The 15,060-nt window shown below is 33.2% G+C and overlaps 1 protein-coding gene across 2 annotated transcripts in view; it reads left to right on the top strand.

Moving 5' to 3' along the window:
• Positions 1-15,060, top strand: part of PCDH9 (protocadherin 9) — a 955,593-nt gene that overhangs the window by 37,778 nt on the left and 902,755 nt on the right.

The raw sequence follows: 15,060 nt of genomic DNA, 5'->3' as shown, positions 1-15,060 counted from the left end.
GGATTTTATAAAATCACTCATAAACCTATGGGTTTTATATGTATAATATAAGGCAATATATATGCAGCCAAAAAGTGCTATAGAAATGGAAGCTATTATTTCTGACTGGGATGGTCAGAGAAACCTTTACAGGAGAGATTAAACCTTTGAAGAAGTGTCTCAAATAAGTTTAAGTCAATAACTAATATTTATTTTTAGTTATTTCATATTATTGTAACACTTTTTCACTTAATTATTCTCAAAAAAATAGTAGGTTTGCAAAATCAGATTTTTTTTCACATCTTAACATTGACAAAATTGCATAGTGGAAGAATATATATTGTAGTCTTTTGTTTTTCCCCATCCCCAATATGTATTATATTTTTAATAAACACTAGGAACTGTGTTCATCTCTTTTTATGTCTTCCAGCAATTCTTTTAATTATAGGCTGATTTGTCTCAATATTTAAAATTTATTATTAATTGATAAATTACCCTTGTCTCTACCATGTAGAACATATTTTTTTTTTTCTGAAATAGATATCATTGTGGAATTGCTACACAAGCTAATTTTAATGTGGTGATTTACTCCAATTTTTACAAATAACAAATCAGAGTACTAAAGTGACTTGTTTAGGATCATATTAAAAGCAAGTGGTTCAGTTCCAGCAAGGACCCTTCACCTCTGAGTTAGTTCAGTTTCTTTCTTTCATATAGTTTCTTGAAAGAGGATTAGCAGAGTTTTAACAGAAAAAGAGAGATGGAGAATGCTCTTGGGAGGGGCCTGAGACAGGGCAGGTAGAGAAGAGAGAACGACATTCAGAAGACTATAAGGCAAGTCCAGGTGGGGGTGCTAATGGCTTGACCAGGGCAGAGATTTGTGCAGGAAAGTGGTTAGAGAAACACCTGAAGTGGCAGGCTAGTGTTAAATTACAGTGAGCACAATAACTTTCTTGATGTTTTAGTTGTTTCCAATGTTTTCAAACTGAAATGTGGGAATGTGTTCTTAACTTTATACGAGATTATATAATAGTTTCCTTTAAAGGAGTTAAAATAATTACACTCATTAGGAAGCAATTCAAGATAGCAGGAGAGGGATGTGAACAAAATAGTGATTTCTAGAGATAAATTTTTCAAATTTATTCAAATTTTTATCAAGTATTTATTGAGAGCCAATAATATGTTAGTACCTAGGGTCAACAAAATGAACAAGATATCTTCCCTATTTTCCAGGAATTTATATTTTCAAGGAATGTACATTCTCCCAAGAATTTATGTTGAAACAGAGAAATGTACTAAACAGATAAAGTAGTTATAAAATTATGTAGTAAGAATATATTTTTATAACTTGTGGAATGAGAATTTAGCCTATAGTAAAACTTAAAAGCTCAGAGAGTGAATTGTTTTCTTTTTTAAAAGAAGAGGGGTATCTTCAAGACATTCATCAAAATATGAGTGGATATTCAAGCAGTAAAACCATGTTTCATTGCTTTGAGAATTACAGTCTTAGTAGATCACCTATGAGTAGAATGCAGGTCAAGACCTTGAGAACTTCTTGTACAATCATTTGTTAGTGTTTTTCAGTAAGACGAAAAATAGAAATTAACAATTTGACTATTTTCCCACTGTGTACTTATCCATAAGAAGGTCAAATGAAAAGTGTGCTTTAATCTGACATTTTTAGATATTATTGGAAACGATCAAGAACTTAAAGCACGTAGAACATAAACAGGCAAAGCGTATTCTTTCTGGGAGATAAGAAAAGTTTTGCTATGTTTTAAAAATATATTATTCAAAAATTACAGAAAAGCTTGAGTTATAAATAGTAAAATTATTCATATTTTTGAAATCCTTGTTGACAAACCTATATTATTAGTGTATTTGGACACTTCTCTATTCTACAATTTAATTACCAATTTACATTAACAGCTTTTTACTGGATTCTGACCACCCAACATTTTCAAAGTAGAAATCCAAAATTCTGTTTTAGAAAGTACATTCTGCAATTTGCTAGTTTATCTTTCACAAAAATGATCCATTAATTGCTCAGCTTCCTCTCTATTTTGAATCAATTATAAACAAAACGAAATAAAACATTTCCTCTTAATTTAAGATATCAAAGTCTAGGTGAAATTACCATGAAGAAGTCTTGCAGACTCTGATTTTGGAAAAGTAAAAATTAGCCCTACAGTGATTCATACATTTATTTACTTAACAAACATTGATATTCTGTTCACAATTAGCGTCTTTGCCTGTCCTGTTTTCTGCGTGTCTAATGTTTTGATGCCATTAGAGATATGAAGCATAGCACCATAGTATAGTAAGATGAACTGGGTATCAAAGGGCTAGTGACAGGAATCAGGTAGTATCTTTAAGCCTTAGTGTCTTTGTCTGTACGATAAGGAATTTAGAGTAGAATTTCTAAGATTCTTTGCATAGTTAACATTCTATGAGGACCTTCACAAAACTTTTTTTAATATTATAAGCCTTACAAAATGAGACTGGCAAGTAAGATTTCAATTGATCAATTTTAATGTCAAGAAGGTCATACATATTTGATGTGCCTTTGGTAGCTATCTAAAGTTGTATTATTTTTAATAACTCTATCTCAATAATTTGTTTTATTTTGTTTAAAAACTGCATTCACTACTTGTATTTATATCAGTAAATTAAAACATCATATTTTTTTCTTGAAGACAAAGCACTTTTTCCTTGAAGCATTAGCCTAAGTAACTTCTTATTCTCTTGCTAAGTTTTCTATCTGGAATGATCTTTTGCAGATTGTCAAAATGGCTTTCTCCTTCATTCACTTAGGGCTCCTTTCAGTACTTTCTCATTCATTGTTTCTATCCTTTTTCATTTACATTTTTCAATCTCTTTTCTCATCATGGCACTTATCACTGCCTGACTTTATATTGTACATTTACTTTTTAATTGTATATATTTTTATAACTAATTAGAAAGAAATTTTATCAGTCAGGTTTCTTTACTCGCAGTTAATCCATATCCTTGTTGCCTATATTTACTATGCTATCCAAAGAGGTAGACACTAACCACATGTGACAATTTAAATTTAAAAGTAAAAATAAATGGTATAAGAAAAATATTTCTTCAGTCACACTAGCCACTTTTCAGTGCTTGCTAGTTACGTGCATCTGGGTTTAATGGGCAGTACTAGAGTGACTATCATATAATTGGTGCACAACAAGTAAAACTTAACGAATGAGTAAAAAAATAAGAAATCTTAAAAGTTACGGTATGCTTTTCAAATTAAGATTTTTCTCCAAATGTCCATCAATCAATGAGTGAACAAAGAAATTGTGAGATATATATATGTGTTTATATGTGCACATACACATGTAAGTATATATGTATATATGTGTGTGTATATATGTGTGTGTGTGTGTGTGTATGAAGGAATTAATGGCATTCTCAGCAACCTGGATAGGATTGGAGACTATTATTCTAAGTGAAGTAACTTGGGAATGGAAAACCAAACATCGTCTGTTCTCAGTCATAAGTGGGAGCTAAGCTATGAGGATGCAAAGACATAAGAATTAACTTTGGGGACTCAGGGGAAAAGGATGTTGGGAAGTGGGTGAGGGTTAAAAGACTACAAATCAGGTTTGGTGTATACTGCTTGGGCAATAGGTGCACCAAAATCTCACAAATCACCACTAAAGAAATTACTCATGTAACCAAATACCACCTGTTCCCCTAAAACCTATAGAAATTTTTTAAAAAATTAAAGTTATATTACAGCTGCTGGTATAAAAAGGACCTTTCAGTTTTGTTTTTTAAAAATAGAATTATTCACATGCAGTTATAGATATTATAAGAGTGAAAGCATAAAGCCTATTTCTCAGGATTTTATTCACCAGTAAAGTAAAAGTTTTCCAGGGCAAATCACTAGGATAATTTTTTTCTCTTTTCAAATGTGATTTCATTAAAAGAAAACGTACATGTTTTATAGATAAATAACTTACTGAAATTAACAGAAAATTTATATTAGTAAAATAGAATTAGTGTTAATATACAAGATTACATGAGGAATTATACCTCACATGCCAATTAAAAATACCTTTAAGGTTATTTTCTATGATTTAATAAATAACAGCACTGTCAAGATAAAAGTCCCAAAATATGTTTTTTAAAAAATCTTTAATTTGCTTCACATTTTTAGATTCAATAAATATTAGAAAGTTTAGATGATAGAAAGTGACAGGGTTGCATTTGACATAAAATATCTTTTATAATAATAATTGTATAGAACTGCTGATATAGCAAGGTAAGCGACTTGCCATTTCAGTAAACTCAGAAGTCTTACATAGATACACAGAAATTAGCATGATAATCATATGACACAGGTTTTTCCAATTTCTCCTTAAAGCTCTATTAGTCAACTGTAACATATAAATTGTCTTGTTGGTTTTATTGCTGTATATTTCTCATGAAATTTTTACAATTCTATTATACTTTTAAAATTCATTAGGAGGAGTGAGATCTAGTGTTCAGTAGCAACTATAGTCACAATAATTACAGTACAGGGTGACTATAGTTAACAATAATTTATCGTTTATTTCAAAATAACTAAAAGAGTAAAATTGGAATATTCCTATCACAAAAAAATTGTAAATGCTAGAGGTGACGGATATCTCAATTATCCCATTGGACCATTATACATTGTACACTTGTATCAAAATATCACATGTACCTCATACATGTGTACAACTGTTATGTATCCATAATAATTAAAAATTAAACATTAAAAAATTTCACTTTGTCCTCTGGAGAACACGGGCTTTAAAATCTCTATATTGTGAATATAGTTGCATTTTCTCATCTATATTAAAAATATAAATAAATATGATTTCTAAATTTTATTACAATCAATAATCATAGAACTGTGTTAATGTTTGTGATTATGCATATTTAGGTATAGAGTTGTATAAAATGTAGGATGCAGTTTAATAAGAGCATTAGTTGATCAGTTGTATTTTAGAAAAATAGCGTTTTACAGCTGTTAAAGATGTTGGAAAGTCTTCTACCGGAAATAGAAACTGTCTCTAAGGAAACCCACTATCTAATCCTCTCAGGTTATAACAAGCCATACTATATAAATCAAATCCATTCGCGGACACTTTGGTGCACATTTCTATACTCTGCCTTTCCTCTATCCCTAGAGGTTCAACAAGACTTGGGGAAAGACAGTTATGATTGTTTTCAGTTACTGAAGAAAGAGGCTTTTATATTTACTAGGAGGATCAGAGAGGCATCCTGCAACCTGGAGAGCTCCCTTGGCTCCAAGTTTTAAGTCGTTGGGTGTGTTTGTTCTTTTGTTTGTGTTTCAGGGCGTTGTGGAACAGCATGACCATCATGTTCAGCTTTGATGCCTGTGGGGGATAGGTTAGATATAAAACACAGTACAGAGAAAGACTTGCTGCATTTTTATTGAAAAGTTTAGAGGAAAAATGTGAAATTGTTTGGGTCCACATAAATGGAAAGAAATAAACCAACAAAATACTTGTAAGTTGCTGTTAAAGTTAATGATAGCTCCCTCTCTTTAAAGACTCATTGAAAATGGCCTTGATATTTCTGTTTTTGCTTTATAATACTGTCTTTTGTGTAGATGTTAACAGCTGAGCCTTATAAAGCCCATGAATTTTCCATGTCTGAAACTTAATGGTCAGTTAATGTGTATATTTATTTTGAGGGTATAGCAGAACAATATGTTAAAAAATAAACATTAGTATATATAATGAATTACACATTAATTCATTAGATGCAAAAGAGAATGGGATATGTAATAATGGGATATGTAATATTATTATGCAGCTGATTTTTTACCAGTGGAAAATAATTTTCCCTTTCCTCCTTACTTTAATCATCCTAGTCCTTTCCTCTTGCGGTAGATCATTAAACATTAACTAATTCTATTTAAGGACTTGCTACTCAAAATGCAGTCTACTCATGAACCAGAAGCATTTGCATTACCTGGGTGCTTGTTAGAAATGCAAAATCCCCACACCTACTGAATCAGAATCTGCATTTTAACAAGATTTCCAGATGATTATGATGTACTTTAAAGTTTAAGAAGTAGTTCTTTATTATAGTATGGATTATATTGCTGTAGACATTTCCTCATCCCCCTACATACATTTTTGGTTCCTGAAATGAAATTGTGCTTTTCTAGTATATAAAACAATCAACTCACGAGTTTTCAACTTTAGAATCACTCAACATATTCAAGGGTGAATCAATACAAATTATTTTCAGATTATCCTTATCCTTTAAGATTGTATCTTTAATAAAAGTATATACTCTTATGATTCAAAAGAGAATGGGATATGTAATTCTTCCCAACAGCTGATTGTTTCATATTTATTGGTAACCTCTTTGTATTTATATATGTAAATATTTTACACCAGAACAAGTTTTCACTTTTAAAGGATCTTAAATGCTTATTAAAGATACTTGCAGGGCCAGGCATGGTGGTTCATGCCTGTAATCCCAGGACTTTGGGAGGCCGAGGCTGGCGGATCACCTGAGGTCGGGAGTTTGAGACCAGCCTGACCAACATGGAGAAACCCCGTCTCTACTAAAAATACAAAATTAGCTGGGCGTTGTGGCGCATGCTTGTAATCCCAGCTACTCGGGAGGCTGAGGCAGGGGAATCACTTGAACCCAGGAGGTGTACGTTACCATGAGCTGAGATTGTGCTATTACACTCCAGCCTGAGCAACAAGAGTGGAACTCCATCTCAAAACAAAAACAAAAACAAAAACACAGGTATCTTCCATACATTTAACTATTTTTAATTCCAGAAAATAATTTGGAAAGGAATTCCATTTAAACTTGTGCATCAAAAGATGTATCATTAAAGACAAAAATAATGTATTGAGTAAACATTTCTTTTTAACTTAACCAATTAACTTATTTTTGGATCATACATTTTTTAACCCAACAGTAGAGAAGCATTGGATTTTGAATGTAAAATATAGTATTAAATAGAGATTTTCAAAATGTCATCAAATTCTTCTTAGGAAATCTATTATGTATATTACTCAAAGTAACTTATAGCCCTATATTTTAAAATTTCTTACATGTAGCTACTTGTTACAGCATAGTACAATATTAATGTATTTTATTAAATTCTGTGCAAAGAAAAATAGCATAATTTTGAAGTTGCTATTTTATATTCCTCATATACAGTTGTTGATGATTTTTTCACTACTCTTCACTAAACAAATAAAATGAAAGAATACCTAAAACTAAGCAATGAGAGTAAAAATCTACATTGCAGAAATATTGTTAAAGAAAGTGTAACATGAGAATGTAAAAAAACATAATATCCTTGATGGTGATGATGTTTTCTTTCCTTCTTTTCTAATGGACTACACACAATATATTTATTTTAATTGCCAGGCTCTCTAGTAGATCAAATATTAGTGTAACATTCACTCACTGCTCTCCAGGGCATTGCTAGGTATAGGAGTTACATGAATGGTGGGCAAGCAATTGCCATCGAAGGTAGTATGTGACAAGTCTTGCCTATGTAGTATGGACATTCTGTGAAAGGAGCTATTGCAGTCAACAGAAAGGACCAAAAAGGGATGTATTAAGATGAGGTTTGAAGGATGAATAACCTTTTGACAGGTCAGAAAAGGTCACTCCTCGCAAATAGAAAATAGTGAAAAATTGCACTATTTATAGAATTTTTGGTATTATTTGCTAAAATCCAATATATCAATACCCCTCACCCTGCCCTTAGGGTTTTATTTGTTGGTTTGTTTTAGACGGGGTCTCACTTTTTCACCCAGGCTGGAGTGCAGTGGTGCGATCTCAGCTCACTGCAGCCCCAGCCTCCTGAGTTCAAGCAATCCTCCTGCTTCAACCCCCCAAGTAGCCAGGACCACAGATGTGTGCCTCTAAGCCCCACTAATTTTTGTTATTGTTTATAAAGATGGAATTTCACCACATTGCCCTGACTGGTCTTGAATTTCTGAGCTCAAGGAGACTGCCCACCTTAGCCTCCCAAAGTTCTGTGATTACAATCATGAGTCACCAATGCCTGGACCCTATCCTTAGTTTTTAACCTGGACCTCCATAAATTCACAGAGATCTGAATGTGGATCTAGTAAGACTAGCACATGGACAAAAGGCAAACATGGTTCAGAATTAGCACAGAATTTGTGGTATGAAAAGGAACTGAACTCCTTTTATTTTATTATAACCTTCACCTTCACAAATTTTGTTGTTAAAGAAGCTGTATGCCTTAATTTCCAGTTTTGTTCTCTGTGTCATTTGATGGAATGGTTCAGACACCAAGCATCTGAAGGAAGTTATAACCTAAACTTTTACTAATCAGGTGGTTGTGAAGTAAAGACTAAGGAAAGAGACACTATTCTCTTTATTTTTTGGGCATGAAACAGAAAATTTATACCACAAACACTAGATGTTTTAAAAGACGCAAATGCAACATTCAGGATACTAGTTTTCTCATAAACATATGCGTAAGAGAAGAATCAATGAATGCATCATAGAATGATTTGCAAATATGTCTGAAAAGCTACTGCAAATCTGCATCTTAATATGCTTAGTGTTCCATTATTGGAATGCCACTTAACTCACCAATGGAACATAATAAAAATATTTTTCTTTTCAAATTCTTGTTCCTTGAATTTTTCTAGGTAACATATGTGAATTTCATGCAAAAATTCAAAACATTGCAACCTCAGGCATAAATAGGTTAAATCTTATTTTCTAATCATTGACACAGTGTTATTTTTCCAAATTTTCATAAATAACTATTTTAAAACATAACAGTGATCTTTCATTATAAAAGTAAAAAATGTCAGCATTGCTTAAACACCATTGGTCCTTCACCTTAAACATCATTCATCATATCTTACTTGGTTTTTTGGTTTTGACTTAAAAAAAAGTGTCTAATATACAAAAGTGTTGTAATTAAACTGACTGTCTTTATTCACATTTTTCTGAGGTACTCTGCCTTAACCATATCTCAAAGACCCAAGAGAAACATAATAAAAATAGCAGCTGAGATATTTGTAGTTACAGATAAATTTGGAGTCATAGTTTGAAGTTATAGATTCAAAAGAAAAGACAGGAAGCAGACTGTAAATGCAGGAACTTGAAAGAGAGCCAGTTCATAGCAGACTTTTTCAAAAATATATTTACCTACACTACCCCAAATTCCACTTCACATGCTTAATTTTGTGTTTTTTTGTTTTGTTTTGTTTTTTTTTTCCTTAATAGTTAGGAGTCCAGGGTTGGACGTGGTAGAAATAGATTTGATTCCTGACAGTTGCTTACTTTCTAGTTTGGGGCAAAACTTTAGGCTCTCTGCTCCTTAGTTTTTGCAGTGTTTGGTGGTGAAGTTCAAAAGTACTTAAAGTGCCAGGCATAAAATGATAGCAATTATTATGATTATCTTATTATCATTGATAATGGTTATAGTAATAGTAACAGTCATAGAAATCCTTACAATCTATAGATTAATTAATTATAATTTATTCCTCCCAACACCTAGCTAAGAAAACTGCACTGAGAAAATAGGGCCATTCTTGTTCATTTTCCTTTTTCAGGAGATTGAAAAGATAGTAATTTTAGAATTTAGATCCTTCCTACATTGATCCTTCCAACATTCCATGGAAATTAGGAATAGTATTGAGGAGTTTGTGGCATAATGAGAACACTTGAGGACAGGCAGAGTGGCACGTAAAGGAAGAGGGTACCCCAGAATAAATTTTATCCATCTCATAATTTTTCCAGGAAGAATTAGTAAACACTATTCTACTTCCTTCAGCCGGGCTTCTTAGTCTAGGTGGTAACAATTTACTGTCAGTGTAAATTTTTCAACAGAGATCAGTTGATTTAATCAGTACAGATTTATATTGCATCCTGAGTGGGAAGAAAAGTGACTTACAGTTTTCAGAAAAGTGACTTAATCTGACCTATGATTTCCTTTTTTTTTTTTTTTTAATTTTTAGAGAACATTTTGATTACTATGTGTGGAACTGATTTTCGTGAGGAAAGAGTGAAACAACAGTACATATAATGATAGTTTGGACTAAGATATAGCTAAAAGGTGGTAAAGAATGGTGAGATTTTGGATATGTACTGCATACGTATTACAGCCCATATGGCCTGTTCACAGATTAGATGTTGAGGTATGAAGGAAAGAGAAGATTTGTGTCTAACCTCTCAACTCCATGTTTTTTCACTTTAATGACAGGGGAAATAGGGAAATTTAGGTCTGGAATATATTCAGGTGAAAAACTGACGGTCGTGTTTTAGGTAGAATGATTAAAATGCCTACTAGACACCTAAATAGAAATCTTGTGAAGGTAGTTTAATTTATGAGTCCTGAGAAAGAGTTTGTATCAGGACATACATGTTTGAGAGCCATCACTGTGTTGTTTAAATGCCCTGAAACATGAAACTGATGTTGGTAGCAAGTGAAAGAAGAGATCCAGGGGCAGAGCCTTGAGCCATACCCACATTCACAGGCAAGAGGAGAGGAACTACCAAAGTACACAAAGGACTGGTCAATTAGGCAAAGGCCAAACTGGGGGGACTGTAGTGTCCTAGAAATTAAGTGAAGAAAATGTTGATGAAAAGAAGGTGATTTGCTATTTAAATGCTGCTGAGGAGGCACGAGGGTGTTAGAAGACAGAGAATAAACCATTGGAAGATAGGTAATGCTTGTATCTTGAGAAGAATGATTGTAGAAACAACTTATTTTGTAGTGGGGTTTTTTTATGGCCTAATTTTTAGTCACTTTTGTGTCCCTTTGGTAATTTTTAAATAAACAGCTCTATTACATTGTGCCTCCTTCTTTCCAAGATTCACTCACTTTGCTTTGATTTCATATCCACTTATAGAGCTGGCATCCACTGTAATTCTCTCCCTATTTAGGATATGTGCACAGAACTTTATGCCACCTCCATTACACTGTACCTACAAAGCATTATTATGCCATACCATCTTAGCAAGTTAGAAAATAATGTAACCTTCCATGCTTTCTAGTTGTCTTGATAGTCATTTCACAAACATATTTTGAAAATGGTCTATGTGATTTTTCTACCCATTCCTCTCTCCTCTCTCTCCTAAACCTCCTGAGGAATGAATTTCCTATGCAGCTTATAAAATCGCTCTGCTTAATGACACCAATGATTTCCTAAACACTAAAACCGATAGCTTCTTATGATTATTCTCCCTATGCAGCTGCTTTAAGTAGAAAGTTGAAAAAAATTATTTGCACTATATGCAAGTTTGATTTACCATGACTTAAATTTCAATAATAAATCCCCAGGAACTCCTCTTTTGACTTAAGCTTTTCATAGACACTAGTTTGAAAATCAGTGATCTAGAAAACCAGCATTATGTTAATGTCTTTTATAGAGGACCTCACCTAAGGTAAAGGCCAAGCTGATTGTCTCTGGGTTCCTACATATCTCCCACTGTTAAATTTCACATTAATTTGAAATTGATTTTTAGTAATTAAAATCACAGTTATATTAGCCTCTTGACACAGATTTAAAATGAAGAGCTTTAACTTTATAAACGATAATGCTTATTGCAGTTGATAGTGCTAAAAGGTAACAATACGACTCTGTAAATACATTTGGAGTTGCTATCCCTGAACATGAGCCAGCATCATAATCTGCTTATCAGTGAGAAATGTTCAGGGAGTGTGAAATTCAACAAGACAAGCCAAAGAAAATTAATTCAGACTTGCCTTAGAAATGCCAATTGACCTAATCTTCCCAATCTATTAATTCTGAAGGTAGAAGGAGCAATAGATAGAAAAGCCTAAGGGGTAATCACAACGACACAAGACTTAGGAGCAGCTCACAAAGTTGGCTCTGCTCATGAAGACCAACCAGGGAATTTTGAATAGTCATTTTAAATGGACATAGGCCATGCAGAGTCTTATAGGTCAAAAGCAAAATCCAAAAATCAATAACAAGAAGTGAATTAGGGAACTTGAAGACATAAATAATGTGATGTTTGATTTAATACAAGTGACTCCTGGAGTGGGAGGCATCCTATAATAACAGCAGAACCATGTCTTTCAGTGAGCCATACAGGAGCCCAACAGTGAGCTTCACTGGCAGATCTGGAGATAATAAAAGCTTTGATTCATAACACTTATAAAATGGTGTAACTATAAAAAAAAATTCCTTAAAATTGGCGCTAGCGACATACCCTACAGATTCCACTTGTGAGTTAAAACTTGTAGGCTTCGAGCTCTGCAGCCACTCCATTCTTTCATTTTCCATTAGATACAATAAAGCAGAAAGTATCCATAACTAAGGAGATAAAACTGATCTTCTAGGAAATATTACAGATTGTTGAAAACCATCTCGGTATATCACACTTAAATAAAACAGTCATTAGTTCTTTCATCTACCTTCCAAGGCAATCAAATTTTGTAGAAAAAATTATAAGAGATAATTTCTACTGGTCATATGGTGATTTAAAAGTTCTAATCTAGATGACTACAAATATATGCAAAAGTGCATAAACTTTAGTTTGGAGTTACCTTGGGTGCCTGAAATACAGATCATAGATTTCTTAGTCAACTATAGTTTTGTGTCTATATTTCAATCAATATTTGCCTTTCGATTCTACTTCTCTTTTCCCTCACCCTTAACCTTGACTTTGAAATAGTTTTAAAGATGAAATTCCCAAGAGAAGTAATGCTAACACATCCAAGAAACTGAACAGAAAAATGGGTAGCCTGAGTGATTTTTTAAATAATTTCTCTCCAAAATAACAATCCTTGTTTACAAATAATCTGTACAATATTTTCATAAATGATGACCTTATGAAGGCTTCCCTTATTGCTAGCTTCGATTCTAATAGAGCATGACAGGCATAAAAACTAGATTTAATGCCAGCAATTATTATAAATTAAATAAAAAGTGGTTAACACTAGAAATCTGTTTTTTCTTAACCTGGTTTGCTAGGATATAGTCCCTGTAGTCTTGATTTGACCTATAAGCTAGTTACTCTAACAATGCACTTCATAGTCATTGAGCAATTGTGTACAGAATATGAACTGGCTGATGGCCTGTGAAGACATTGCTATAGATCAGTCACAGCCACTGACTCTGTGACAAGCACCTTTAACTACTTAAGCCTGAATGATCCCATCACAAGGATTAGTTGTGCAGATGTTTAAATTAAAAAGAATACAATTTCTACATGGAACGTTGGGTCTAACAAGTCTGAAAATGAGCACTGGCTCTGACAACTACTATGGGCATTGAACAACAACTAGGTGACCTCTCTAAACCTCAGTTTCCACCTCTGTAACCCAGAAATTTTACTATCTAACTCCGAGTGGCTAAAAAAATGCCAACTCAACACAGTGCCTGGGGCATAGTAATATAATCAACTATGTAGCCACACTCTTCAAATGTTGTTTGAGCAATTATTATGTTCCGCAACTGTGTTTAATTGGGGGATATAAGCATAAATACACAAGTTTATATTTAATGTTTTTGTCCTCATGGACTTTATAGTAGAACTGGAAGGAAAATTAAGCAAGCTTTTGCATTGTTTTATTTTTGGTAAGTATAGAGTATCAAGAGTTTTACAGCCAGCATATTGATTTGTCACTCTGTTTGAGCTCAGGAAAGTCTTTCTCCCGGATGAGGTGGTTTTGAGGAATTTAAAAATGAAATTATTTCTGTAAATCTTTACTCGGTGTTTGGCACAAAATCCTCATACAGCAAATGTTATTACCTAGCATTAACATGTTTAAGATGAGATCTAAAATTTCTAAATCCAGTAGAACTTAAATGACAAAGAAACAGGGAAAGGTGATTCAGGAAAATACAACAGCATATGAAGAGACCTGGGGTGAATGAGAGTGGCACTTAAGAGGAGTTTAAAACATTAGATGTGGCTGCTACTACATACACAGACAAAAAGGAACACAGTACTCAAGGCTCAAGTTACAAAGAGGTAAATTATAAGTTAAGAAAATGTAGACATTTTTCTAAGTTGCAGTGGGAACACATCAACATTATTATTGTAAACAGTTGACATAATCAAATGCAGAAATCACAATAATAAGAAATAGTTTTTGGATGTTAGAATAAACAGTTATTGTGTGCTAAGTATCTCATTTATTTTTTCCAATATATTATTGACCCTCATTTTATAGTTGAAAGACGTGAGACATAAAGAAGTAAGTTATTTGCCAAAGATCCTACAATTGCAGGGTGAAAATGGAATTCTAACGTATTTTGGTTTGACCTTTAACTTTCATAGTATCTTTTTCCCCATCTTAGTGATCTTAGCAAGATCTCTCTTGGTATACAGATAGGTAAGGTAGGAGAGTAGAGCAGTAAGAATTCAAGACATAATATCATCTGCACTAAGTGAGGTAGAGCAAAAAAGACAACCTTGAGTAGTAAAGTCAATAGCTTTTAGTTCCTGTTTGTATATTGTGTTAGAGTGTGATAGATGTTTCAAAGATGTTTTCCATGCCAGGCTTGGGCTATTGGGCAGGTATTGCTTTCCCTTATTGAGAAGGACAACATATGCAGAAGATTGATTTTAGGAGTGGAGGTTAGAAATCATGGGTTCAATTTTGGACATTTTGAAAAAAATCGTGTAGTCATCAGCCTTCAAATGTTTATTGAACAATTATTATATGCAGTGGGCTCAATTTAGGACATGTTGAGATTGAAGCAACTGGCATATATCCAAGTTGAAAGGTCCAGTGTTAATGTTTTACTGTCTGAAAATAGAGATTTCAGGACCATTAGTGATAACTGGTAATGAATAGTATTTGAATGCTTGCCTGCAAGAGATTATGAAAGGACAATGGAGAGAGACACCAACATAAGGGAATCAACACCAATATTCAAGGATTATGCACAGAAGTAAGATTGTAAGGTTGTATTTTCAGAGATGGACAGAGGAATGGGATGGGGAGTGAAATGGAGAGACAGTGTTATCAAAGAGAAAGGAAAGAGGGTCAAAGTGTCAAAAGCTGTCAAGATGCAGGTAAAGTGAAGGCTGAGAAATTAACTTGATTTG

This window comes from Macaca mulatta, chromosome 17 (assembly GCF_049350105.2).
Source record: "Macaca mulatta isolate MMU2019108-1 chromosome 17, T2T-MMU8v2.0, whole genome shotgun sequence".
NCBI classification, from domain to species: Eukaryota; Metazoa; Chordata; class Mammalia; order Primates; family Cercopithecidae; genus Macaca; species Macaca mulatta.
The sequence above is the reverse complement of the archived record's forward strand: the minus strand, read 5'-3'. Positions and strand labels throughout refer to the sequence as shown.